Source organism: Schistocerca serialis, chromosome 7 (genome assembly GCF_023864345.2).
Source record: "Schistocerca serialis cubense isolate TAMUIC-IGC-003099 chromosome 7, iqSchSeri2.2, whole genome shotgun sequence".
Classification (NCBI taxonomy): domain Eukaryota; kingdom Metazoa; phylum Arthropoda; class Insecta; order Orthoptera; family Acrididae; genus Schistocerca; species Schistocerca serialis.
The window spans coordinates 128778880-128805462 of NC_064644.1; positions in this window are offsets into that span (position 1 = coordinate 128778880).

Genomic DNA, 26583 nt, shown 5'->3' on the forward strand with positions numbered 1-26583 from the left:
GATGGATTTTTGGTCCCGAGACTATCAGTTCATGGCCACTTTTCAGACGGGAAGTCTGTATCAGTTAGAGTAACATCAGTGTCGTGGAATTAGTATAACACAAATAGGTCATGTGTTAAATCAAAAAATGACAGTGTTCATTCAATTTATTTGAGAAATAGTGTCACACATACCTTATTATTCTGCAAGAACTGTGTGGTTAGGTTTTTACTGCTCATAAATGATCAACAGCAAACCATTGTAGCAGTATGCTGATGATTTCCTGCAGCCTATTAATGAGGCTTATCTAAATTTACCATTAGTGAACTGGCCATATAACTGTGTAATATTTGGGCAGAGGGTTGTGAACAGTGAAAGTAAAGAACTGTAAAACGCAACTACGCAACTGTCGACTACATCATTTACAGTAGTCATTGTTGAACTTCCATCCCGCCCCACTTTTTCAATCAGTATAACAATGCAGTACGTCGACACCGAGGACTATCAATGAAGAAACAAAGCAGGCAAACGTCACACATCTAGGTGTATTACAGGAGTATGAGCCATGAGGTAAGGGGTTTGGAGCAGGGGTTGTATTGGGATGGACAAGTATATTGTGTAGGTTTGGTGGACGGTGGAATACCGCTTTTTGGGAGGGGGGGGGGGGGAGGAGGACAGTGGGCAGGACTTTTCCAATTTCAGGGCACAATGACAGGTCGAAACCCTGGCTTAGAATGTAGCTCTCCTGATCCGTCCCATTTCATACTTCTCGTGATTTTTCACTCATATTGGGGTGTATTTTTGCGAATTTTTTTGGATGTAATCTTACATTATTTATGTAATGTTTCGCATTTTTCCCACCACCATGGATCCTTGCTCCTTCCATCTGTGTCAATACAGAAAAGCTTCCTTATCCCTAGCCAGAACCCAGTCCCACATACTGTCCCTACATTGTTGCTTGGCTCATGGTATCCTCCCAAATGGCCTTACCGTTAATTACCCAACTCAGGCTGCCACACCTCCTTTCACACAACACCTGTTCAGATTCCACCAATCCTTAGCTCTCACCAACATAGTCCTGCAAAGCCCTGTCAAACAAGCCCAAACCTCCTTGCAGTACCATCTCTCCATCCGCAAAATTCTCCTGCTATGCGATCACCAATTCCTTTAACCCATAACACACACTGAAGCCCTTGGTCTCCAGAAACTAGAGCAACATGCACAACACCACCTGAAAAAGCTCTCCACCCTGCTCACTTTCAGCTCTCACCTTGGTGTACCACTGTACACTCCTCTACAACAACCTCCAAACCACCTCCATGTCCCCTCATAGCTGACAAATCCTGTCTCGCAGACCTACTACATTTATCCAATCCTCCTAAACTCCCTCCTTCCACCACACAGAAGCCAGAACCTAAACAGACCCAAACCACAGTCATGAACTATTCCTCCAGAAGCCTTAGCCACACAGAAATATCAGTCCTTTCCATAGGCCTCACCTTTTGCCCCGCTCATAAATTTAACCATGCAGAACTTGTTAGAGATCTTCTCTCCTTCTCCCAGTACCTACAGTCAAAACACTTTTCACCACCAACCCTACCAATCAGACTCAACCAAAGACCAATGTTGAACACTCCATTCAACCGTGATCCCCGCCCCTAAAGCACCTTCTGTTAACTTTCCAGAATTTCTTAACCTCAAACTTTGCCTTACCATCATTCCCCAAATCCCTCAACATGCAAACTAACCTTACATCTGCAGTAAGAACCGCAGTCCCCCATCTGAAAACTGATCCTAACCTTATGATCCTACCTGTGAATAAAGGCACCACCAGTGTCATTTTGAAAAGCAAGAATTATGTGGCAGGAGGACTCCGCCAGCTGTCAGATGCATCCACCTACAAACCTTGCCACAGTCTTCTCTTGTAGACCAACACCTTCAGCATATTACCTAGAACCTACCCTCCTATATAAAAGATACCAACCATTTCCTCCACCGTCTCTCCACATTTGCTGTGACTTTACCACGCGGTACCCTGCTTGTCACTACTGATGCCACCTCCATTTACACTAACATCCCTAATGCCAATGGCCGTAACGTGTTGAACATTAACTTCCCCAATGTCCAATGGATTCCAAACCAACAACCTCCTTCCTAGTCACCATGACCAACTGTATCCTCAGCCACAATTACTTCTCCTTTGAAGGCATTACCTACAAACAAATCTAGAGGAATCCCTCCTAAACACCCAGAATCCTAAACCCCTCACTTAGTTCAGATTCATTGATGACATCTTTGCAATTTGGATTGAGTGTGAGGATACCCTATCCACATTCCTCCAGAACCTCAACAACTTCTCCCCCATTTGCTGCAACTGGTCCTACTCAACCCAACAAGCCATCTTCCTAGATGTTGACCTCCACCTCAGAGATGGTTACATCAGTATCTCCATCCATATCAGAACTACTAACCACCAGCAATACCTCCACTCTGACAGCTCCCACCCATTACATACCAAGAAGTCCCTTCCGTACAGCCTAGCCACCCGTGGTTGTCACAACTGCAGTGACGAGCAGTCCCTCTTGAAATATACGAAAAGTCTCAGTGAAGCCTTCACAAACAATAATTATCCTCCCAACCTTATACAAAAACAAATCTCCTGTAACTTATTTTTTCAGTCTCCCACCACCTCCTTAAGTCCCACTGTCTGCCAATAGCAGAGCATTCCCCTCGTAACTCAGTACCACACAATAGCGGAGCAACTGAATTACATTCTCCATCAGGATTTCAACTACCTCTTGTCAATCACTGAAATGGGAAATGTCCTGCCCAGTATCCTTTTTACCCCTCCCACAGTGGTATTTCGCCAACCACTGGACCTACACAGTATACTCTTCTATCCCTACACAACTCCTGCTTCCAACAACCCCTTACCTCATGTCTCATACCCCTGTAATAGACCTAGATGCAAGGCCTGTCCTATACACTCTCCGCCACCACAACCTACCGTATTTACTCGAATCTAAGCCGCACTTTTTTCCGGTTTTTGTAATACAAAAAACCGCCTGCGGCTTAGAATCGAGTGCAAAGCAAGCGGAAGTTCTGCCGTCGAATATATGTAGCGCTACACAGGCAAGCTTTGTAGGCACAAAGATAAATACTGGCACCAGAACATCTGCGTCAGTAAATAAATTTAAAAAAAAAGGTTGAAGACGAGCTTTTTTTCTCCGCCCCGAGTTTCGACCACTGCATTCTCATACATTTTCCAACGAAGTAAATATAAATTCCGCATTGTTCATCTTCGAATGTAGCAGAATTACAATGTACTACGAAAATCCGACTGGCAAGACTGTTTGGGATGTTTGTCAATATGGCCAACTCTACGTTCTGAATTTTTTCCTACCTGTGAGAAGTGATGGTTGCTAATAAGAACCTGATGAAAAGTGAATCACATACAGTATTCTCTTCACCATAAAAATAATATGAATATAAAAATTTTGGCATGTATTCTTTCATGTTTGCTGCTATCTCATTTAAATCCTGTCTGCCTAATAAAATACGAAACTAGAGTGAGACAACAGCAAACGCGGAAGAATATACGTATTGTGTCATGTTTATATTCGTATTATTCTTATGCCTAGTAGTGATACAGTCAGAAATGAAGCACGGCAACTGACTAGATTTTTAAATCTAAGGTGACTCTAATTTCTGTGCAGAATTTGATGTACTAAAGAAGCGGCCGCAAAGATTTTCAAACGGAGAAAAATTTTCGCCTGACTCTCGTTCAGAACATGTTCTATCATACGCAGTCTATTATTTGGTTCTTGTTGATCATCATCAAAGAAAGCAGCAGTGTAAGTAACAACAAATAGCATTCTCTTGCCATTGTTTCGCTAATGAGACGATTCCTCTCTTTCTTTGTTTTTTATTTTTAATTGTAAGCGGCGGTAGCGCGCACAAAAGCAAGCCGTGCTGCGAGCGCCGACAGGCCGTAAATACTCACTATCAGAATGCGACAAACAATGCATGACACAGTACAGTAATGCATTTTCAGCTTAGAGTGATGTAAACACCTATAACAAAGAGAATGACACTTATCAGATCAAAGCAAAATAAGAAATTGATTCAAACCAGACGAAGCACGTGAAAAAGAAAGGGTACCCGTATAAATACGGACGGAGCGTCTGACGCATAGCAATGGCTACCTGGTAAAGCTTAACCGCTAAGCTTACGACTTGAACCAAACAACTGTAGGTGTATTGTCATTCATTCGACCTAAATTGTGTCTCATATTGCAATGGACCAACTTTGTTTCGATTTGGAGGTGCGGCGTAAAACTTTTCTCTCCCCTTGAATTTCGAGTCTCAAATTTCAGGTGCGGCTTAGATTCAGGAACTTTTTTTTCCTTTATTTCGAGTCTCATTTTCCAGTTCGGTCACAAACACCACCTATCCTATCAAAGGCAGGACTATCTGTGATACCAGTCATGTGATCTACAAGCTAACCTGCTGCCACTGTGCTGCATTCTATGTGGTAATGACAATCAACAAGCTATCTGTCCACATGAATGGCTACTGACAAACTGTGGCCACAAATCAAGTGGACTATCCTGTTGCAGAGCATGCTGCCAAACATGACATCCTTCATTTCAGTGACTGCTTCATAGCCTGTGTCATATGGATCCTTCCCACCAACACCAGCTTTTCTGAATTACTCTGATGGGAGCTTTCCCAGCAATATATACTGCTATCCCCCCTCCTCCCCATCTCTCTGCTGTCCTTCATCGAACCTCCCAACTGCACATAGCTGCCCTACCCTCTTCCACCTCGTCCCTGCATTCTCCCAAACATCACATCACTGACCACCACCCCTACCTTACTACAACTGCCCCTTTTCACCCCAGCTTCCTCCTTCCCCCCACCCAGCTGCCACTCCCATCATGCACTGGTGTTGCTGTTCTCAGTGTGGCCTCAGTTGCCTAAGACTGCAGTCGTGTGTGTGATCTGCTTTTGCGTGTATATATATGTGTGTTTTTGTTGTAAATTTTGATGAAGGCCTTACTGGCTGAAAGCTATATTTGTGACAGTCTTTTTGTTGTGCCTATGTGCGACTCAGCATCTCCGCTATATGGTGAGTAGCAACTTTCCTTTTCATACATAGAAAAGGATTAGACTGGATTGCTCAAAAGCTAAGAGTGGTGATGCAACAGTGTAATTTCCTAATTACATTTCAGATCAAATGTAGATGCTGCTGCAGGAAAATTCTGTCAGTTATACGCTAACTTTGGATAAATGTAACTGCTGTCATTTTGCAGGTTGTATATCTGGATCAATTAATATAATCACGCCAAGTTATGTGGATAAACTACAGCAGTAGATTGTTTCAATTTGTTGGTGTGTACTACATGCCCTCTGGTGGTTTTATTTACGATGGCCTTCGAGACTTGACTATTTTCTGGACATTCATTCAATTTATTTTTATTTTTATTTATTATTTTTTTTTGTTTCCCCAGTCTCTGACTAGTTTTATGTGACCAGCTACAAATTCCTTTCCTGTGCCAACTTCTTCATCTCAGATTAGCACTTGCAACCTACATCCTTAATTCTTTGCTGGTTGTATTCCAATCTCTGTCTTTGTCTACAATTTATGCCCTCTACAGTACCCTCTAGTACTGTGGAAGCCATTCCCTTATGTCTTCACAGATATCCTATCATCCTGAAACTTCTCCTTGTCAGTCTCCCATTGGGTAGACCGTTCGCCGGGTGCAAGTCTTTCAATTTGACGCTGCTTGGGCGACTTGCATGTTGATCCTTGTCAGTGTTTTCCACATATCCCTTTCCTGTCCGATTCTGGTCAGAACCTCCTTATTCCTTACCTTATCAGTCCACCTAATTTTCAACATTTGCTTGTTGCCCCACATTTCAAATGCTTCGATTCTCTTCTGGTTTTCCCACAATCCATGCTGTGCTCCAGTGTAAATTATCAGAAATTTCTTCCTCAAATTAAGGCCTGTGTTTGATACTAGTAGACTTCTCTTGTTGAGGAATGCCATTTTTGCCAGTGCTAGTGTGCTTTTGATGTCCTCCTTGCACACTCTGCCATTGGTTATTGTACTGCTTAGGTAGCAGAATTCCTTAACCTCATCTACTTCGTGACCATCAATACTGATGTTAAGTTTCTCACTGCTCTCATTTCTGCTTCTTCTCATTACTTGTGTCTTTCTTTGATTGACTGTCAATCCATGTTCTGTACTCATTAGACTGTTCATTCTATTCGGCATATTGTGTAAATCTTCGTCACTTTCACTCAGGATAGCAATGTCATCAACAAATCTTATCATTGGTATCCTTTCACCTTGAATTTTAATTCCACTCCTGAACCTTTCTTATATTTCCATCATTGTTTCTTCAATGTACAGATCGAACATCTTGCACCATTTTAAACTTTTTCCAGGTTGACAAATCCTATGAATGTGTCTTGATTTTTCTTTAGTCTTGCTTCCATTATCAGCCTCAATGTCAGAATTGCCTCTCTGGTGCCGTTACATTTTCTAAACCCAAACTGATCATCATATAGCACCTCCTCAATTTTATTTTCCATTCTTCTGTATATTATTCTAGTCAGCGACATGGATGCATGAGCTGTTAAGCTGATCATGCAATAATTCTTGCACTTGTCAGCTCTTGCAGTCTTTGGAATTGTCTGGGTGATATTTTTCCAAAAGTCGCATGATATGTCGCTAGACAGATACATTCTACACATCAATGTGAATAGCCATTTTGTTGCCATTTCCCCTAATGGTTTTAGAAATTCTGATGGAATGTTTCTATCCCTTCAGCCTTATTTGATCTTAATTCCTCCAAAGCTGTTTTAAATTCTAATTCTAGTACTGGATCCCTTATTTCTTCTAAACTGACTCCTGTTCCTTTTTCTATTACATCAGACAAATCAGAGGCCTTCCCTGTACTTTTCCACCTATCCACTTTCTCCTCTGCACTTAACAATGGAATTCCCATTGCAGTCTTAATGTCATCACCCTTACTTTTAATGTCAACAAAGGTTGTTTTGACTTTCCTGCTTGCTGAGTCAGTCTTTTCGACAATCATTTCTTTTTCGATTTCTTCACATTTCTGATGCAGCCGTTTCGTCTTGTCTTCCCTGCAATTTCTATTTATTTCATCCCTCAGTGACTTATATTTCTGTATCCTTGAATTTCCCAGAACGTTTTTGTACTTCCTTCTTCCATTGATCAACTGAAGTATTTCTTCTGTTACCCATGGTTTCTTTGTAGTCACCTTCTTTGTACATATGTTTTTCTTTCCAACTTCTGTGATTGCCCTTTTTAGATATGACCATTCCTCTTCAGCAATACTGCCTACTGCGCCATTCCTTATTGCTGTATCTATAGCCTTAGAGAACTTCAAAAATGTTATGTCATCCCTTAGTACTTTTGTATCCTACATCTTTGAATATTGATTCTTGCTGACTAATCTTTTGAATTTCGGCCTACTGTTCATCACTACTACATCGTGATCTGAATCGATATCTGCTCCTGGGCTAATCTATATCTGCCCCTGGGTTTGCCTTACAATCCAATTTCTGATTTCAAAGTCTCTCTGACCATGAGGTAATCGAACTGAAATTTTCCTGTATCACCTGGTCTTTTCCAAGTGTACCGCCTCCTCTTGTGATTCTTGAACAGAGTACTCACTATTAATAGCTGAAATTTTTTACAGAACTCAATTAGTCTTTCTCCACTCTCATTCCTTGTCTCAAGCCTATATTCTCCTGTAACCTTTTCTTCTGCTCCTTCCCCTACTGCTACATTCCAGTCCCCCATGACTATTAGATTTTCATTGCCCTATACTGTATTATCCTTTACATGTCCTCATATATTTTCCCTGTCTCTTCATCTCCTACTTGTGACGTCAGCATGTATACCTGAACTATTGTTGTCGATGTTGGTTTGCTCTGAATTCTGACAAGAACAACCCTATCACTTTATTGTTCACTGTAACACACTCTTTACCATACCTTCCTATTTATAACGAATCCTACTCCTGTTATACCATTTTCTGCTGCTTTTGTTATTACCCTACACTCATATGACCAGAAAACCTTATCTTGTTTCCATTTCACTTCACTGACCCCTACTATATCTAGATTGAGTCTTTGCATTTCCCTTTTAGATTTTCTGCTTTCCCTACCACATTCAAGCTTCAGACATTCCATGCCCCGATTTGTAGAATGTTATCCTTCCTTTTATTATTCAATCTTTTTCTCATGGTCACCTCCCCCTTGGCAGGCCCTTCTCACAGAACAGATGGGGGACTATTCCGGAATCTTTTGCCAATGGAGAGATTATCATGACATTTTTTCACTTACATTCCACATGTCTACTGCATACACATTATGTGTCTTTAATGCAGTGGTTTCCATTGCCTTCTGCATCCTCATTCTGTCTTTAGGGGCAGTTTCCCACCTCAAGGACAAGAGAGTGCCCTGAACCTGTGACTGCTCCTCCACCACCTTTGACAAGGATGTTGGCAGAATGATGGTGACTTCTTATCCTGGAAGACTTTGACTGCCAATGCTGATTACTAATCAAACTTTAAGTGGTGGTGGGTTTCCGACCTGGGACTTGAGGAGGCTTTGATTACTAATCAAAGATGCTATTCCCATACCTCAATGTTTGCAGTCTCCATTCTTCTTTTGATCGCATGTTTTGCCTACAATGACTGCACTGATGGCATGTACATGCACCGAGAGAGTATTTCATACTAGAGTACATCCAGCCTGACTAAGGTACAGTTCTCCAGCAACATTTGAGTTATTCAGTAATGTTCAGGATGGAAGGGGCCAGGACTTAGGAGTGTGTTGTAACCCTTTGCCTATTCAAACAGTGTACACTACAAGTACCTCCATGGCTGGCCCAGAGAGGTCACAGCAGCCTAAAATAAGACCAGCACGCACAGCCCCTGGCCGCACTTTTGTTTACTTGCTTATTGTATACCACCTATGAGGCTGTATATTGATATATTCTGTAGTTATGAGACTGTACTCTTCTACACTTCATTCAGTATTATTGTGGATCTCTTCATGTAAAGCAGAATAAAACTTGGTTTGTCTTAGGTATGGTATTGTGTCTGTACAACATGACAACAGAGTGGGTATCCAAGAGGGTATTATTAAGTAAGGACAGAAAGATTTGCTAAATAGAGAACACACAATTCACTGTACGGAATGCAAATGTTGTGCTCAAGGAGAGGTGCCCAAGTTACCAGTGGCTTGGAGAAAGCGTTCTGTCTAAGTTTTGGAGGATCAAGGAGAAGGCGGATCTAGTTAAGTCAGACAGGGCAAGCAGAGAGCGATCCAGTTCTGGAATCTGTGCTCTGCTCACAACCTCTGATGTCTCATGTGACATCCTTTCATTTTTCCTGTTAGTGGCTTACTGTGTGTGTGTGTGTGTGTGTGTGTGTGTGTGTGTGTGTGTGTGTGTGTGTGTGTGTGTGTGTGCCTCACTAACAGTATTGTGTGTGTGTGTGTGTGTGTGTGTGTGTGTGTGTGTGTGTGTGTGTGTGTGTGTGTGTGTGTGTGTGTGCCTCACTAAAAGTATTCAAATGAGGGAACTGTGATTAGCCCAGCGATATGGGCCCTTGCTGGTGCAAGCTGCGGATGTAGGCTTCCAACAAGTAACACACAGCAAGGAAAAGAAAATCCTTCCTTTCATAAAATTTGTAATAACTTTTTACCAATTTTCCTCAAGCAAGTGGCCACCTATAAACCCTTCCCCTTCATAGGAGTTTACAAAGAGCATCGGTCGCTCCTGTAAATGCCATGATAGGGGCATTGTAGATGAAAATTGTAAAGTGTAGGTGGTACAGATGTGTGTAGATGTGTGTATATTGCATACATATGTATTTGCAACAAATTGATTGGTGCTTTGAGCAGGATTGTCTTTCTCTTTAATCTTTTTTATCTCTGCGTAAAGAAGTAGTTAGGTTAGGAATGTGTCCATGGTATGATCATCTCTTAAAACTGGTCCATGAACTGATCTATATGTGTAACAGCATTTATGAAGTACATACATATATGAAAAGGATGTTAGTTTTTAGTTTCCCTTATACATTTACAAGAAGGGTTGTTACTACTGTATTATAAAGATGCAGGACAATCATTGTCTTTGTAGAAAAAAGATATTTTTATGATATAAGACTTAAAGTGTTTTTTAAGATTAGAATTTTGACTGAAATAGGGCTTGTAATGGTCATAAGATGTGTGAATGCATTTTAAGATTCTTCAATATTGCCAGTAGAAACATTTCTGAAGTATAAACTGAAGTAAACTGAAGCATAAACTTTTATGTGAGAGTAACTACTGCAGTTATCTGGAGGGCAAAAGGGAAGCAAAGCACTAACTGGGTATCTATACGGCTTCATATTATTGGAAATATGAGTGAAATTTTAAATTTATTTGTTTATGGTATTGTCATTTGACAGTGGTCATGTAACTATTCTATGTAGTCAAACATAAACGTGTACCTTTATTTAAGCCTGCTTCTCTAATTTTGGAATATAACTAAACATGACAAAGGAAATATGGCACCTCTAAAGCTTCTTTGTTTTGTTTGGAATTAGCCTGCAAAACTGAAACAGTTTGAGAATACTGAAGTAATATTTTACACAACTGTACTGTCACCTCAAACAACTTCATTAACAATACCCTCATATTACTGTCTATGGCACTTCAATTTCTCCGACAGAATATTTTAAAGAGTATCATAAAATTCTTATTTCAAATATTTATGTGGAATTTACACAAATGGAAATCACAATGCTATACCTTTCCTGCAGCATCTTATCTAAGCTGATGTGTGTTGTGCATTGACATGTTATCATAATTGACAATTTATAGCTACTATGCATGACTGAAGAATGCTAATACTAGTGTGTAGAGTTTTGTAGCAGAGATTCTTTGAACTCATTAGACAGTGGGTCTCTATCATGATTTAGACAGTGGGCCTCTATCATGATAACATGGATTAATAAAGTGAGTAGGCCTACCCCAAGGTTGTAACATTTCATACTGTGCATTCACCGGGAGGCTATAGCACTGTGTGATGAGTTAAAGGTTTAAATTAAGAAAGGAAAGCAGCCTTTAATTCAAAGAATAAAAATCTGCTTTTGAATTAATATAAGTATTTAATCACAAAGGAAAGATTTGAGTATTTAAAAAAAAAAAAAAAAAGAAAAAAAAGAAAAAACGAAAAAAAAAGGAAAAAACGGCAAAATTAGAAGTTTATATTCTTGATATTTCTCTTTTTGCTGTGCTCTAAAACCATAATTTGTTTGACTGCACACATGCATGCATGTATGTATATGTACTTTTCATTACAGAAAACTGAGCAGATCTCAGTGTGATTAGTCACTGACTCATCCACTGAAGGAGATTATAACAGAGGAAAAAATGCATTGAAAAATCGAAATGCTACAACTGAATGATTTGAAGATCACAGAAAGTAGGTCGTTTATGTTTGTAAGTGATTAATGTAATGGTTTTATGGATTGCTCAAGTCTCCAGTTTTGATGATGCAGATTGTTAACTTAGACATGTGATGTATGTGACTTGCTCAAGATCCAGAGCTTAAAGAAGCAAGGGATGATAGTACTGAGGTTGTCTTGATGCCATACTTTAAGTGACAGATGTGAAAACAAGAAGAAAGAGTTGTGGACAAGTTAGAATCAACATATGTTGCAAATACATGCATTTATTCAAATGATATCACAGAGGAAAAGTATTTGAATAAAGAAACCATGTTTAATGAGAGGAAGAATTACTATAGCTAACTGAAGAAATGGGCAGTTTAACAGGGTTACGACAGCACAAAATAGTTTTCCAATACATTGCTTTTTCACTTAAAAAAGGGAAAGTTTGCTAGACCGGTAGTATTAGTGGTGAGGAATTATGAACTGTCCATTTTAAAACATACCGTATTATATAGAAAAGACAGGTTGATTTTACAATCATATATAAGTACATTTTGAAACAATACATGTTTCTGAAGAGGCATACAACATTTACACAAAGTGTTAATCTCTGTTAAAACTTGTATACAAAGTTATAGAGAAACTCTGTACAAAAAAACACTCACAAGCAGCTAAGCTCCTTATGTAGAACATTGTCTTGTTCCAATACATAACCAAAATTTTCTAACAATATAATCCAGTTATCCTTATAACAAATTTTTGGTTTTATATAGCTTGACACACTCTAAAACTAATGCAGACTATTGATACTTCCTAAAACTGTATTTGAGTTTCTCAAAAACAAGTCTTTCAGTTTAATTGCAGTCAGGCACAACAAAAAGACTGTTACTTAAAACTTTTAGCCAAAGCCTTCTTCAGAAATAAAGAAAAACACACACACACACACACACACACACACACACACACACACACACACACACATATTCACTCAAGTAGGCACACCTCATGTACACGTGACTGCAGTCTCCAGCCACTCAGGCCAGAATGTGGTACACTGTGGCTCTCTGCAACTAAACGTGTCATCTTTACAGTGAGTTGCAATCTACTGTTTCCTTAATTGCTGATCTTCTAGCTTGAACTTTCCACTGTTTGATTTAGTCTTTCAGTTTAACATGCTTTTACAAAGGAAATTGAAATAAACATCAGTTAATCTACAACTCTCAATAAGAGAATTAGTTTATTGTTATCACAACAGACTGAATCAGTGGCTGTCATCTCATGGGTAAGATTAATGATATAAATTGGACTAAATGACTCTCCCCAGTGACATTGGTGCAGCAATGTTAATATCCAGCATTAGAGTGATTTTGGAATGATACCTTTCAGTAGTGACTGCTCTGGGCCTCGACCTGTGTCAGTATGTATAATTATGTGCTACACCTCATGCTGTGTGTTGTCGATACTTGAGACTGCTCAGAAATAGTCCTTTCATGCATTGCACTTCACTTGTACTACATATGTGTTGTTTAGCACTATTTTCAATAAATAAAAAAATAGACACAGGTAGTATTTTATTTTTGCTTTATGGTCAACATAGATGATTTATGCTGATCCATGAGGTCAACTTCCAGGCAAATAACATTTAATTTTTCAGTAGTTCCTGCCTGCCTTCTCTTGATTGTACCAGTCAGCACTGCAAAAATAAAATTGGTCAACATATGAACTGATTTGGTGCCCATCCAGTTTAATGTCAATATGCCATTTGAACTTTTGGCATGAATGTCGCCTCTCTGCATATTTTTGTCCATTGGCAAGGACTTGAGCATGATTTTCCTGTTATTGTGGACAATACCATAGGCTTTAGTATTTTGTTTCATCAATTTGTATTGCAAAGCTGGAGTAATGAAAAAGTTATCAAAATACACTTCCTATCCAAGACCTGGAGTTTCCATTGTTTGCTTCTAGCTGTCCCAGTAGACTGAGCACAATAGAGCCACCTAACCCAACTATAGTGTCCATTTTCTTGCCTGTGTACAAGTTGAGGTCAAATAGGTAGCCTGTAGAAGACTCAACCCTGCACCACATTTTGAAGCCCCATTTTATAGGTATGTTCTTCATTAAGTATCGCTTCATAGTGTTTTGACCTTTTACCATGAACACGTGTTCATGTATGGATTGCTTCTTTCTAGTTGTTGGCAAAACATAGCAACTCATTACAAAGTTCATGACCAAGAATGCCTTCATTTCCTCCAAGCCAATCATAAAAAGTCTTTTGTTTTATTCTACATGCCTAATACTTTTTTACTACTATGTCAGTCACTAGCGTATCTAGTTTTGCCATTTCAATAAGAATATGCATTTGTATCAATATACCTTGCTGGTCAGACAATAAATTTATATGGCCAAATTAATACTCACTCTCATGAAATACATAAGGTACATAAGAGTTCTTTCTCCATCAAAACTTAATGACGTCTTCTCAAATCTCCCACAAATCAGTACCTAGAGTAACACTTCACTCAGAATCTTCTATTTAGACTATATATGCTATACCCTGCTACTAGTGCATGTGAGTGTGACTGTGCCGAGTGTGGGTCACTGCACCATGTGTGTGTGTGCAAATCACTTACCAGCTGTATCAATGCAGGCAAGCCACTAGAGGCCTTTTGTAGAGGCCATGCCATCTACTAGCGGCCTGCACCTGTATATGTGCAGTGCAGCGCTGATTGCAGCTTCTGTTGTAGTTATCATTTTTATTGCACACACCAGTGTTTTGTGTCTTGTGGAGTCCAGAGGTTAGGAATAAGGCTATGTGTATGTGACTTGGATCAGCCTGTTTATTACGTGGTTATTACGCAGTTTGTAATGGGGTGGGATGATTTCCACATGTGCAGTCCTTAAGTGTGGTTTCATCTGGTTTATTCATTATGGATGCCATGCTACCAGCTCTGATTGAACAGCTTATGTTGGCTGTGACCACTTTGTTGGCTTCCATTAACAGAGAGGGTACTGTTGGTACTGTTCCACTGGTCAATCCACCCACTTTTCCTTTGCCGAGGTGTGGGAAGCTTACAAAAAGAGACTCAGACAGCATTTTTTGGCTTTTTGTGTGACAGACTTGAATGTGTACAAAGCTTACTTTCTCTCATGGATTCCATCTAAAGTGTATCAATTACTGTGTCAGCTTGCACCTTCACAAGAACCAGCAACTTTTACTTATGAACACATGTGTTGTTTATTGTCCAGCTGCTATTGCAAACAGTTGCATGTAATACTGCCATGAGTTGAATTCTATCTGTGCCACAAGGAACCAAACCAGTCATACAGGGCCTGGGCAGCTGAGCTTCAAGGCCCCAGCTGTGAGTGTCAATTCGTTATTGATGACCATGGTGACTCTTATGCAGATTCCGTGGTTTGCGTCACAGTTACCTGTTTAGCTCCAGACAAGTAAGTGCACTAGAAGGCTTTACTCTGTTAAAACCCCCATTGTCAGAATTTTTGCAAATAACACAATCTTTTGAAGTTCCTTAGGCAGCGGGTGATGCGGCAGCAGTGTCACATGTGCCCACTAGGATGACAAAGAGCTTGTACGAGAAAGTGACAGTGGCGGTGATAAATATGGGGGTCCAGTGCCAAACTGTCCAGCTGTGGCAAGCAGCTGCAATCACCACAGCACCAGTGTCAGCATTCTGTGTTTCTGTCTTGTCCTTTCTGTTTTGTTCAGCATGAATGTTCAGCTTGCCCTAACTGCTGGGCTACTTGTAATGATCGCTGGAAGAAAGGCCACATCACTTCCATGTGTCATTTGCTGAAGGTTGCTCAGGATATGGACATGGACATAAACTGTGTGATTACAATGCTTGTGTCTTTTCCAGAGTTGTTCTTCGAGTTAAGTGTTTTTAGACAAGCAATCCGGCTACGGGTCAACACAAGTGCTACAGTGATATTATTGAATTCTCAACACAAGTGCTACAGTGATATTACTGAATTCTTAAACATATGTGAGTTTAGGCTCACTGCCATTGACACTGCTCATATGGAAGCTGGTCAATTATAACAGAACATTGTGCTGTTGGGGCAGTTTATGGCATCTGCCTCTTGCAAGTCAGTGGTTTGTTCCATTAAATTTTTGGTGTTTTTGCTGATGCCAGTGTTCAGAACTTGTTTGTGATGGACGCATTTCAGGCATTTGGGCTTTCTATCAGTATTGCAGTTCACATTGTGTCCAATCATATACTTTACTCTTAATTGGAAACACTAGGTGAGGATTTTTCAGACTTGTTTTCAGAAGGTATAGGGTGTGCTATGAATTTTTCTGTTCATATTTCTTTGAAATCCACAGCTTGTCCTTATTTTTCGTATGCATATCCTGTTCCTGACACGCTGAAAGATCAAGTGAAAGCAGAATTGGACAGACTTCAATCTAGGGGTGGTGCAACCTGTTATGGCTAGTGAATGGTTGTCTCCGCTGGTTGTAGTTCAGAAGCCGTGGGGAAAACTTTTCCTCTGTGGCGACTTCAGTGCTACTGTTAACACACAGTCAATCATGAATACATATCCTCTCCCACACTAGGAGGGAATGTTGGCAAAAATATTGAGTCACCAGTACTTTTCTAACATCAATTTGTTTGAAGTGTATCTGCAGGTTCCTGTGAACAAAGAGTCCAGTGAGTTCTGGTTTTGACTACTCCTTTTGATCTCTATCAATACGTGTGCCTTCCTTTTGGTGTGGCTAGCATTTCTGGTATTTTTCAACGATTTTTAGAGCAGTTGATTATTCCTATCCCAGGTTGCATTAATTGTCTGGATGATTGTTTTCATGGGCTCCTCTAAGGCTGGTCTTGAAAAATTTCTTCCTGTGTTACAGTCCGCAGGCTCACAGTGTAACCTCATGTAATCTCTATTTTTTCAACTTTCTAATGTTTATCTGAAGTTCGAGGTATTGCGATATGGGGTTTTCTCTCTGCCAGACCACATCTCTGCTGTTACATCTATACCTTGTTCCTTGTCCATAAGGGAGCTTTAGGCCTTCCTACCACAAATTCCTGGCAGGGGCAGCCACATTGGCTCACCTGTTACATGTCTCGCTATGCAACAATGTACATTTTTGCTAGAGACCAGATTGCAAATGTACATCTCAAATGTTGAAATACAAACTACTCTTGTTTCCTTGTTTAGCTACTTTCTTTCTGGATCAGCACATAGTTTTGGTGACTGACACCTCACATTACAGACTCGGTGTAGTAAGACCACACCGATATGCCACACAGTACAGCCTCGGTGTGGTCTTACCACACCGATAGGCCAGCGATTCTGAACGACCTGTTGCTTTCACCTCTAAATCTCCCACTCTAGTCCAGTACTGTTACCGCCAGGTGGAAAAAGAGGCTCTTGTCATAGTCTATGCTCTCAAGAGATTTCATGTTTTTTTGTGCGGCTCCAAGTTTCACATTATTACTGACCATAAACCTTCGATTTCCTTGTTTAACCCTCACACTTCATTGCTTGACAAGGCAGCACATGACTACAACCCTGGGTGTTGTTTTTGTCTTGCTACAATTGTTGTTGTTGTGGTCTTCAGTCCTGAGACTGGTTTGATGCAGCTTTCCATGCTACTCTATCCTGTGCAAGCCTCTTGATCTCCCAGTACTTACTACAACCTACATCCTTCTGAATCTGCATAGTGAATTCATCTCTTGGTCTCCCTCTACGATTTTTACCCTCCACGCTGCCCTCCAATGCTAAATTTGTGATCCCTTGATGCATCAGTACATGTCCTACCAACCGGTCCCTTCTTCTTGTCAAGTTGTGCCACAAACTCCTCTTCTCCCCAATTCTATTCAATACCTCCTCATTAGCTATGTGATCTACCCATCTAGTCTTCAGCATTCTTCTGTAGCACCACATTTTGAAAGCTTCTATTCTCTTCTTGTCCAAACTATTTATCGTCCATGTTTCACTTCCATACATGGCTACACTCCATAAAAATACATTCAAAAACGACTTCCTGACACTTAAATCTATACTCAATGTTAACAAATTTCTCTTCTCCAGAAATGCTTTCCTTGCCATTGCCAATCTACATTTTATATCCTCTCTACTTTGACCATCATCAGTTATTTTGTTCCCCAAATAGCAAAACTCCTTTACTACTTTAAGTGCCTCATTTCCTAATCTAATTCCCTCAGCATCACCCCGACTTAATTCGACTATATTCCATTATCCTCATTTTGCTTTTGTTGATGTTCATCTTATATCCTCCTTTCAAGACACTGTCCATTCTGTTCAACTGCTCTTCCAAGTCCATTGCTGTCTCTGACAGAATTACAATGTCATCAGCGAACATTTCCGTGGTTGGATAGCTGCAGTGGGTTTAAGGACACGAAAGTCTGAAGTTGAAGTGGTGTCCAGCAGAAAGACTTGCAGCAGGCTAATAACCCACATAGAACTATTATTATTATCATCTATGTACTTAATTAAGTTAGTAAGGAATTCTCAGAGCATAAATCCTACTTGTACTTCTCTCTCTCTCTGTTCATGTGTGTGTGTGTGTGTGTGTGTGTGTGTGTGTGTGTGTGTGTGTTCCCCTGCCACAACATATCCCTCTTCCCTAAGTAATGAGAACAAATGAATGTGAATGATTGATTCAATTGGTTGTTGGGAAACAATTGACTCATTTGGTTGTAGTTTTACATATTGATTGAATTATTCAGTCATTCTTTTGAGTGAAACCAGCCTGTGGGAGCAACCAAATGAAAATATTCAACAAGACTGTTCTAGTTTTGACATCATTAAATTGTTCCATTATCATCAGTCGTAACCATTAAGTTACGAACAATCGAAAAAATTTTTCGTATATGCTTTCCATTCACATGACCTCAGCATTTACTGAAAGAGAATTATTGCTTGATGCTAACCAACAGGAAGAGAGAGACAAACCTTCATAAAACTAAATAAAAATGTAATTGTTCATTTAGTTAAACATAAATGAATGATGTAGCACCAGCTGTATCACTTTGCAACATAATCTCCCCCACACTCAATGCAAGTCCTCCATTGCTTACAAAGTGCATAAATTCCTTTAGAAAAAAATTCTTTTGGTAGTCCGCGCAACCACTCATGCACCGCGTGGCGTACCTCTTTCTTTCCTCCCATTGCATCTTTGAGGGGTCCAAACATATGGAAATCACTTGGGGCAAGGTCTGGTGAGTATGGTGGATGAGGAAGACACTCAAAATGCAGGTCTGTGATTGTTGCATCACTTTGATTTGATTGTAGGCCACAGATGATTTTTTAGGAGATCTGTGTATGATGCACTGGTGACAGTGGTCCCTCTAGGCACGTAATGCTCCAAAATGACGCCTTTTTCATCCTAAGACAGAGTCAGCATAACCTTCCCTGCTGATGGTTTTGTTCGAAACTTCTTTGGTTTTGGTGATGATTTTTTAGGAGATCTATGTATGATGCACTGGTGACAGTGGTCCCTCTAGGCATGTAATGCTCCAAAATGACGCCTTTTTCATCCTAAGACAGAGTCAGCATAACCTTCCCTGCTGATGGTTTTGTTCGAAACTTCTTTGGTTTTGGTGATGAGGGATGATGCAATTCCTTGCACGCTCTCATCATTTCCAGTTGGTGGAAGTGAACCCAGGTTTCGACCCCAGTAATGATTCTTGCAAGGAAGCCATCATCTTCTTGTTCAAAGGGCCAAAGAAGTTCTTCACAAGCATCAACACATTGTTCTCTCATTTCAGGAGTCAGCTGCCGTGGCACCCATCTTGCAGACACTTTGTGAAACTGGAGCACATCACGCACAATGTGGTGTGCTGACTAATCTGTAAACATGCTGCAATATCATTCAGCATCACTCGGCAGTTTTCCTTCACTATGTCTTCAACTGCTGCAATGTTCTTTGGAGTCACAACTTGTTGTGCCTGACCTGGATGAGGAGCATCTTCCACTGAAGTCACACCATTTGTGAACTTCCTACTCCATTCATGGACTTGCTGCTGTGACAAACATGCATAACTGTACTGAACCTTCATTCATTGATGAATTTCAATAGGATTCACACCTTCACTACGCAAAAACCGAATAACAGAACGCTGTTCTTCCCTGGTGCAAGTTGCAAGTGGGGGGGGGGGCATCTTTATACTGATACTGCAACGGTATGTGTGCATCTGCACTGTGCTGCCACCTACAGGCCATTCTGCACGCAGTTTGTAGCACACTTACCAGCTTACAGAATGACGGTGCAAAATTTCGATTTGTTATTACAAATTTAAGGTTTTCATTCGAGGCACCCTCATAATTGAATAGATAAAAAAATCTATTCACCAAGAAGCAGCAGGAGAACGCACATATAAAGAGGTATTGAAATTTGCAAGCTTTTGGCACCAGTGGCTCCTTCTTCTGACAGAAACGTTGAAGGGGAAGGAAGAATGATGAAGGAATAGGACTTGCGAGGTTTAGGACATGGGAAGACTTACCTGGTGTTCTGGATATCTTTCCTGAACTCTTCCAGTGTCCTAGACCTCACCATTCCTTTTCCTTCACCTCTCTTCCTTCCCTTTCAGTTGTTTTGCCACTGGCTCCAAAAGCTTGCAAATATGAATACATTTTTATACGTGTTTTCTCCTGTCACCACTTAGTGAGTAGATTCTTTTATCTATCAATTTACATTATATATCTCCTTGAAAAAAGACACATTGTATCTCTCTAAAGGGGTCTCAGCATTAGTCAGGTTCTTGCGTAACTGAAAATGTTGAAATCATTCAAACCTGGTAAGTGGTTGAGAAACATTCATGTAGCTGACGTGGCTGCATAGATTAGTTTCAATCAGTTGGAAAAACCAATTGAATGGACCGTCTACTGGCTAATTGTTTGTTAAAACCATTTGGTAGTTCCATCACTATCTCTCTGCCTTGAGGAAGAAACTAATAATTTTGAAAGCTAGGAGGAGGAGGAGGAGGAGGAGGAGGAGGAGGATATTAGTGTTTAACGTCCCGTCGACAACGAGGTCATTACAGACAGAGCGCAAGCTCGTGTTAGGGAAGGATGGGGAAGGAAATCGGCCGTGCCCTTTCAAAGGAACCATCCCGGCATTTGCCTGAAGTGATTTAGGGAAATCACGGAAAACCTAAATCAGGATGGCCGGAGACGGGATTGAACCGTCGTCCTCCCGAATGCGAGTCCAGTGTGCTAACCACTGCGCCACCTCGCGCGGTGAAAGCTAGGACAGTGACATTTAGCTTTATGTGTCTATAGGCAGTAATAAATATTTTGTTTCCTGAAGGTAAGTACTGGTCAGAAATTTTGTGTAATATTTTCTGGTACTTAACTTGGCGCAGTGGCTCTGAGAAAATGGTTAAAATTGGCTTATAGATTTTATATAGTATTAAGAATTGTAAAAATATGAAATGAAAACCATTCTCAGAATTGTAATTTTTTAAAGCAAATTACATATACTTATCACATATGAAGCAGGAAATATTAGCTCCACAAAAGTGAATTTGACAATGTGATAAGTATAAAATTTTCAGGAACATGCATATACTTGTCTAATTTTTTGAGTATGTATAAATTTATTTCAGTTTTCTGGACAAAGTGTACTTCCTTTCATCAAAAGAAAACATGGACTTATTCCTAAGAAATCCAAGGACATATCTTTTGCCTCCAAATCCAGAACTACCATGCAGGTTGGCTGTTGTGGGCCCACATTTATCTGGCAAGAGTGTCTTATCTGCATTTCTGGCACGTATCTTCTATGGCAAGGTATGCAAGGTCATGAATGCTTGTTTTTAAAATGCAAGAAAATGCCTATCTGCATTAAAGTTTAGGTGATGCATTAGCAATGGTTTATACTTACACAAGGCATAATCAGTTACATTACTATACTGAAGGAATTTGAGTACATAACAATTGTTTACAGATAGGGACTGAATTTATATAGGCAGGTTAAAATACAATAATTTGCAATATTTGCATGAAAGACTTAGAGAGTTCTCACATAAATCTGAATCTGCAGTCTAGATCAGCATTTCTCCGCTTTCAGTAATCACAACCCAATTTTCAATTATAATTTTCATTACATTATCCCTGCTTTCTTCTTCTCCCCCATTCCTCATACGATAAGAACATACATATTAAAAGTATTTTGAATATTTTTACATTACAACTTCAAAGTTACAACCCTTACAATTTTTTTTAAAAAAAGCAACTTTGTAGGTATTTCACAACACTGATCTGCTACATTGAAAAAGTCAGAGTTGATGGCCCTCTGTTGCTCTCTGTCTTAAAGGTAGCATGCAAGAAGTTGATACATTACTTCAGAGGTTGTGTGGGTTGCAGTGGAGAAACTTGTATGGCCATTGTAGGGTGCAAGAACATGAGAGGGGAACTGTTTTCTTGTTTCTCATCTAGTAGTGACAAACCACAGGATTGTAGACCTCATACTGATCAGCTGCAATACTGGACGTACACCAAAATCATGAGAGATGACACAAGTAATGCACCATGGAACATTGTCAGACTTGATTATTTTGGTAGTCCAGATGTTATGGTGTGGGGAGACATGTTGTCCGGATGTACTGACCTCCAAATCCTTGAATGTGGTACACTCACCGATGAACGTTATTGTGACACTGTGCTCCTCCCCTGAGTGCATCTTTTCAGGTTTACATTCAGCCCTTACTTCAGTTTTGTGGATGACAATGCAAGACCACTTCAAACTGTGCAGGTGAAGGAGCTCTTGGGATGAGAAGGGATTCAACGAATGTACCTACCTGGCTACTCCCCCACCTTAAATCCCATAGAGGAAATTTGGGATGTATTGCAGAGATGTATGGCAGCATGTCCACAAGCACCAACAACCACCCAGCTGTTGGCAACCACACTGGTGGAGACATGGAATTCCCAACCACAAGAACTCTTTACCAGCTCTTTGGCCAACATTGGAACACTATCCCTCCTTTGGTAGCATCCAGGGAACCATAATAAATCGGGGTGACTTCAGTGTTAGTTATTGCCTCTGAATGAAAGTGTCATCAGTATTCATCTCATGGCATATGTCTTTCTGTTACCTTCTGTACTATACTTAGCAGTTCTTTGTGTGTAAGGTTCAAGTGTCATTGAGCTACACTATGTGATCAAAAGTATCCGGACACCCCCAAAACATATGTTTTTCATGTTAAGTGCATTGTGCTGCTACCTACTGCCAGGTACTCCATATCAGTGACCTCAGCAATCATTGGACATTGTGAGAGAGCAGAATTGGGCGTGGGACACTCCGCAGAACTCATGGAGTTCGATTGTGGTCAGGTGATTGGGGCTCACTTGTGTCATACGCCTGTACGCAAGATTTCCACACTCCTAAACATCCCTAGGTCCACTGTTTCCGATGTGATAGTGAAGTGGAAATTTGAAGAGCCATGTACTGGACAAAAGTGTACAGGCTGAACTTGTCTGTAACCTGAAAGAGACCGCCAACAGTTGAAGAGGGTCAAAATGTGTAATAGGCAGACATCTATCTACACCATCACACAGGAATTCCAAACTGCATCAAGATCCACTGCAAGTACTATGACAATTAGGCAGGAGGTGAGAAAACTTTGGATTTCATGGTCGAGCAGCTGCTCATAAGCCACATATCACGCCAGTAAATGCCAATGCCAAATGATGCCTCACTTGGTGTAAGGAGCGTAAACATTGGACAATTGAACAGTGAAAAAATGTTATGTGGAGTGACGGATCACTGTACACAATGTGGCAATCCGATGTCAGGGTGTGGGTATGGCAAATGCCCGGTGAACGTCATCTGCCAGCATGTGTGGTGCCAACAGTAAAATTCAGAGGTGATGATGTTATGGTGTGGTCATGTTTTTCACGGAGGGGCTTGCACCCGTTGTTGTTTTGTGTGGCACTATCACAGCACAGGCCTGCACTGGTGTTTTAAGCACCTTCTTGCATCCCACTCTTGAAGAGCAATTAGGGGACGGTGATTGCATCTTTCATCATGATCAAGCACCTGTTCATAATGCATGGCCTGTGGCGGAATGATTAAACGACAGTAACACACCTATAATGGACTGGCCTGCACAGAGTCCTGATGTTAATCCTATAGAACACCTTTGGGATGTTTTGGAATGCCGACTTCGTGCCAGACGTCACTGCCCAATGTTGATACCTATCCTCAGTGCAGCACTCCATGAAGAATAGGCTGCCATTCCTCAAGAAACCTTCCAGCACATGATTGAATGTATGCCTGGGAGAATGGAAGCTGTCATCAAGGCTAAGGGTGGGCCAACACCATATTGAATTCCAGTATTAGTGATGGAGGGCACCACAAACTTGTAAGCCATTTTCAGCCAGATGTCTGGATACTTTTGATCACACAGTGTATGTTATTTGGTAGTGACACATCATTTAAAAGTTACTTTTGTCCCTAAACTTTACACATCAGTGCAAGTATATTACATCAGTGTAAATAACAATTTTAAATTTTATATGAATGTATTTTGCTTTACTTTCCTTTCAGTAAATTAGTCAATTATTGAATCCATATTTTTTGTTCTCAGTATGTTCATGGCCCCCATTTACTGTTACCTCACCATAGTAGGGGGGTATTCCCCACACTTTGAGAATCCCTTGTCTAGATAAAAGCACATGTTTTAAAATAAAAATAATCCATAAAAATGGCGTAAGTAAAAACATGTACTCTACTCGTATAGTACACCTGGAAGAAAGAGAAAAGAAAACTGAAGTAAAGAAATGAGATTGAGCAATTATAATTAAATGTTTAGTAATTTTTTAAAAAATGTGTAACATTTCAGTTAGGTTAATAGTCATTTTCTAACTTTTTTTATTGTAATGTGCCTCATTCTGATATGCTGGCAAGTACAAAATATTCTGCTGTTTTGGTTAAAAACTCAACATGTGAGCAGAGTGACTACAAAAAAAGTTGCTATAGTTCTTGCCTTAGTGATATTACACAAATAATTAATTTGATGTTTATTGAAAAAGGTTTGAACTCTGTGGTGCTAGAATAGTGTAATGTTTTCTGCAAAATACTAATGCTTCAGGTATCACTGTACAAGTAGTATTTTTATCTGCTTCTGCTGATTTTTACACTCCTGGAAATTGAAATAAGAACACCGTGAATTCATTGTCCCAGGAAGGGGAAACTTTATTGACACATTCCTGGGGTCAGATACATCACATGATCACACTGACAGAACCACAGGCACATAGACACAGGCAACAGAGCATGCACAATGTCGGCACTAGTACAGTGTATATCCACCTTTCGCAGCAATGCAGGCTGCTATTCTCCCATGGAGACGATCGTAGAGATGCTGGATGTAGTCCTGTGGAACGGCTTTCCATGCCATTTCCACCTGGCGCCTCAGTTGGACCAGCGTTCATGCTGGACGTGCAGACCGCGTGAGACGACGCTTCATCCAGTCCCAAACATGCTCAATGGGGGACAGATCCGGAGATCTTGCTGGTCAGGGTAGTTGACTTACACCTTCTAGAGCACGTTGGGTGGCACGGGATACATGCGGACGTGCATTGTCCTGTTGGAACAGCAAGTTCCCTTGCCGGTCTAGGAATGGTAGAACGATGGGTTCGATGACGGTTTGGATGTACCGTGCACTATTCAGTGTCCCCTCGACGATCACCAGTGGTGTACGGCCAGTGTAGGAGATCGCTCCCCACACCATGATGCCGGGTGTTGGCCCTGTGTGCCTCGGTCGTATGCAGTCCTGATTGTGGCGCTCACCTGCACGGCGCCAAACATGCATACGACCATCATTGGCACCAAGGCAGAAGCGACTCTCATCGCTGAAGACGACACGTCTCCATTCGTCCCTCCATTCACGCCTATCGCGACACCACTGGAGGCGGGCTGCACGATGTTGGGGCGTGAGCGGAAGACGGCCTAACGGTGTGCGGGACCGTAGCCCAGCTTCATGGAGACGGTTGCGAATGGTCCTCGCCGATACCCCAGGAGCAACAGTGTCCCTAATTTACTGGGAAGTGGCGGTGCGGTCCCCTACGGCACTGCGTAGGATCCTACGGTCTTTGCGTGCATCCGTGCGTCGCTGCGGTCCGGTCCCAGGTCGACGGGCACGTGCACCTTCCGCCGACCACTGGTGACAACATCGATGTACTGTGGAGACCTCACGCCCCACGTGTTGAGCAATTCGGCGGTACGTCCACCCGGCCTCCCACATGCCCACTATACGCCCTCGCTCAAAGTCCGTCAACTGCACATACGGTTCACGTCCACGCTGTCGCGGCATGCTACCAGTGTTAAAGACTGCGATGGAGCTCCGTATGCCACGGCAAACTGGCTGACACTGACGGCGGCGGTGCACAAATGCTGCGCAGCTAGCGCCATTCGACGGCCAACACCGCGGTTGCTGGTGTGTCCGCTGTGCCGTGCGTGTGATCACTGCTTGTACAGCCCTCTCGCAGTGTCTGGAGCAAGTATGGTGGGTCTGACACACCGGTGTCAATGTGTTCTTTTTTCCATTTCCAGGAGTGTATTTTGTATAGAAAATAGATACTGCCAGTGAGCATATGAAGAAAGACTATACTGCAATGTTATTATTGACTTTTTTACAAATTCCCAATCAATACTTGGCATGGGCACTACTCATATTCATTCATTCATTGTGTTCTAAAAATGCCTTCAGGCATATGGAATGAGCAAAGGTATATATCAACAAAGTGAAGCAGCTGATAGAAAATTAATTATTAAATACCTGATTGAGACCTATTATAAGCTCTGCATATTGTCTCAGACTAAATTTAACACAATGAAATAAACAAATGTAAGGATACAGAATTTTTTGGTGATTTGAGCAAGAAATTCTCCATTTCATTTGAGAAACTGTAATAATATTTCAGAAGTTTTCTTTCATTAACTTTTATCACAGGTCATAGAGACATCAACATTACTGGCCACATTGCATGATCTAAGGAGAAATGAACATATCAGTTCTTGCAGACAAGCTGCACTTGAAGCTGCATATGAAGAACTTTATGGTGAACAGGAGCGGGAACGATCAGAAAAAGCTGCTGCCTGGATAGAAGAAACTATACAAGCATTAAC